Raw genomic sequence first — 3,576 nt, 5'->3', positions numbered from 1 at the left:
CATGCTAGAGGACTGGTTGAGTCCAGCTGTCTGTCTGCAGGCAGAGAGAGGGACAGCCAGGTCAGATGTCAATGTATATGTGTCATGATCCTGAGTTGGACAGCTTGTTCAACTTTGGGCATCTCGCCATGACACTACAAGAGATAAGAGTAAATACATTGTGTAAGAGTTTTACTTAGTCTAACGTAGCGTCATTGGTTAAGTTTGTGGACCAGGGGTATCATAGTTCTGTATTTTTCATTGGTTTTTATTCTAATTTCATTTCTAATCTTTGTTTCAGCTTAGGTTTTAGTTTAGTTTTAATATTCGTTTTATTTTTTTTATTACTATTATAAGGGTGGTATTTGTCAGGGGCAGGATCTAAGAAGTTCAGAATAGGTATTACAACATAAACATAACACTTAATGAAGGCATTTGACTCACAGTCATGTTAATATCTCAGTGTTAATTGACATATGCACTAATGCCTCCTCGTGCTTCTTATGTTGACAAATTTGACCAGATTAGAAAAGACTAACGCTGAAGTCATTTCCTGTATACTTTTATTTATTTTAGTTAGTTTTGTAAGTAAACAATATCATTTTAGTTAGTTTATATTCTATATATTATTTATATATATATATATTTTATTCCAGTTAACTAAAGGTTTTTAAAACCTAGTTTTAGTATAGTTTTAGTTTATTGTAATAACCTTCATGTAGACACATAAAAAGAATTTAGCTCTGGCTTTCAACAGCTTGTGCAGGAAGAATCATGGACAAACAAGAAGAAACTAACTAAACAAAGAAAACAAACATGGACATACACAAAAAGGGGAAAACATTCCCCCCAAAAACCCAAGAAATTGTCAGTAGCAGACTCTATGTAAGAGCAATAGGACCCCCAGCACACAAAAAACACACACAGTCACTGGCTTGGAAAAAATAATAGAAAAATATATTTATAAAAGGAACTACCATCACAATCATTTCTCTTACATGCTTTCCTTTCTCCTTAACTTAAGGTTTTCTGTTTCTTAGAGACTCAATTTAATTCCACTTGACTCAAATTTACCAACTCAAATATGCCGTGTGAATGAAATCAGAACCAAATACGTGTAAAGAGAAATACATATATTGATTAAAACTGCATGCAGCGATGAACAGGCCCTTGCACCTTTGCACAAGTTGGCGGGGGTACTGGTGGGAGGCCGACTGACGGGCATTTTTCATTTCTGTGAAAGTCAGATACTGCAGGTAGGAGTGAGATGGTGTTTCCTGAGTGGAGTGCAGGTGCTGGAAATGAGCTACTGCAAATTTTGCACAACTTCCTGTGTCCATGTGGTGCTGTATAAGTGACACAGAGAAAATATTAAACTCTTGGTATGAGGTGTAAAGGAAAATTAAATGTATCCTCTGTTCAACCCAAATTGGTTCAGTTATTAGTTCTTAATGGTCTTTGTTTAATTCTTTGAAAGGCCCTTAAAGCGTCAACCTTGGGCCACATTTGAATTACAGTTTTTCTCAGTTTTGGACACACACACACACACACACACACACACACACAGGAACTGGAAGAATACTCCCTAACACAATAAACAACAACAAAACAGAACAGTTACAATATCGTCCAAATTTTCCTGTTTCACTGTTCACCTTTATAGTAATTATTATAAAACACACAAGACCTTTTACATGTTTACAGTACATACACACTAGCTTTAACCACAGTTTAAGTACAGAGAAATTACCAAACACCCAGTATGTATGGATGTCTTAGCTTAGCACTTAGCTTGTAGCCGACAGAGGCAGGCGGCTAAACAGCTAATTACAACTAGCATATTTAACATTTACATTACGGAACAGCACACAAGACGTTATAGGCCGGACTAGTTTTGCTTACTGTGTTTCTAAAAGTAAAATAACACACAATTCAACTGTATTTCAAAGAAACCTTAATGCTAACTAGCTAACGTTAGCTAGCTAACTCACCAGGCTAATCCATTTAAAGGGGCAGTGTGAAGGACTTAGTAGCATCTAGCGGTGAGGATTGGAGATTGCAACCAGCTGAAACTTCTGTTTATTATCCACAGAGGTCTCCTCCTCTCCAGAACAGACGGGCCAAGCGATTAAAACTGGTAAAAACATCAAATAAAGTACTTTACAAATCAGTGTCTCTCCTCTGCTGTTCGGCTCATCAGAGACGCTAGCTTAGTACCTGCTAATGTGTGCTCACCTGTTTTCTTTGATAGCTTAAGGTCCTGGTGTTCAGGAGGTTTTTACCAGGAGCCAAATTATCAGCAGAGGTCTCTTCCTCACACCAGCAAAGAAAAAAAAAAAGAATAAAGCAGTTTAATGTTTTAAAAAACTGTGTGTCTGGGCTACTGTAGGAAGATGGCGGTGCAATGTACATACAAACATACCTGTTTGATGACATGTACACCCATGAGTAAAAAGATGATTTTTTTTTTTAAAGGGAAAAGCTTAAGGACAAGATAAAAAAAGTAAATAAATAGAGTAAACTTAATAATATAAAAGTGGGATGGGATTAGAAGGGGGATATGGATTTTAGAGTTCCCTTACTGTATTAACAAACTCATTACAGGACTCCACTTCTTTATAAATGTTAGTCTTTGCAACCCCAGCACATATGTGATTTGTTCCATCTCATTAGGTTCGCATATTTTTTTAATCCAGATGGTGTAAGTTGGAGGTTCAGGATTCAACCATCTAATAGATAATAGATGGTTGATAAGTTTTTGCCCTCCCTTCAAACCCTTCAGGGATTGCTCCGAGGTGAATAACCCTTGGATCTTTGGGGATATTTTGATGGAACACTGTTCTCAGGGCATCAAACACATCCTTCCAAAAGGTGCTTAACTTGTGGCCATAAAATATGAATGTGCAAGAAATCTCTCCGCACACTGGTGCCCTTATTATTTTTTTGCCCCTGCCCCTCAGACAGCCTGAGTCGCCGCTGCTTATTCTAAGCGGCGCAGGCTACTTGTGCGGTGGTGTGTCTCTGTTACTCTGCAGTTACACCTCCAAACCACTAGTTGGCGGCAGGGATCCTGTGAAGTGCTGTAAAGTTCAGTTGATTCAAAATATGCATTAAACACATTCAGCATGGCTTAATAGAGGCAATTTCAAACATAAGTACACAAATTGACTTCACTATAACTCACAGCATTCACAGACAAACACTTGTCTTTATCTGGACACATTTCCCCCCACAAATACAACATGCTAATGTTATTAGCACAAGCCTATGGCATTTTATCTTGTATAAATTAGCCTAGCAGCTAGCAAACTTTGCCTCTTCTCATATGAAACCAGGGACAACAGCAACATTTAACAAGGTAACGGTACATAATTTGGCTTCGTTACACATCACAAAGTTCACTGATAAAACAACTGTCATACTCTGAACACATATAACATGCTAACATTATTACCACAAGCCTATGGCATTTTACATTGTATAAATTAGCCTAAATCCACAAAGGATAAATCACACACAAGACTTAAAATTCTGTTTTTGTGGAGTCTTTATTATCTACACAATTTATTGTTTCTTATCTGTGACCTAAAAGTGAAT

Source organism: Epinephelus fuscoguttatus, linkage group LG20, assembly GCF_011397635.1.
Source record: "Epinephelus fuscoguttatus linkage group LG20, E.fuscoguttatus.final_Chr_v1".
Classification (NCBI taxonomy): Eukaryota; Metazoa; Chordata; class Actinopteri; order Perciformes; family Serranidae; genus Epinephelus; species Epinephelus fuscoguttatus.
Note: the sequence above shows the minus strand (reverse complement) of the source record.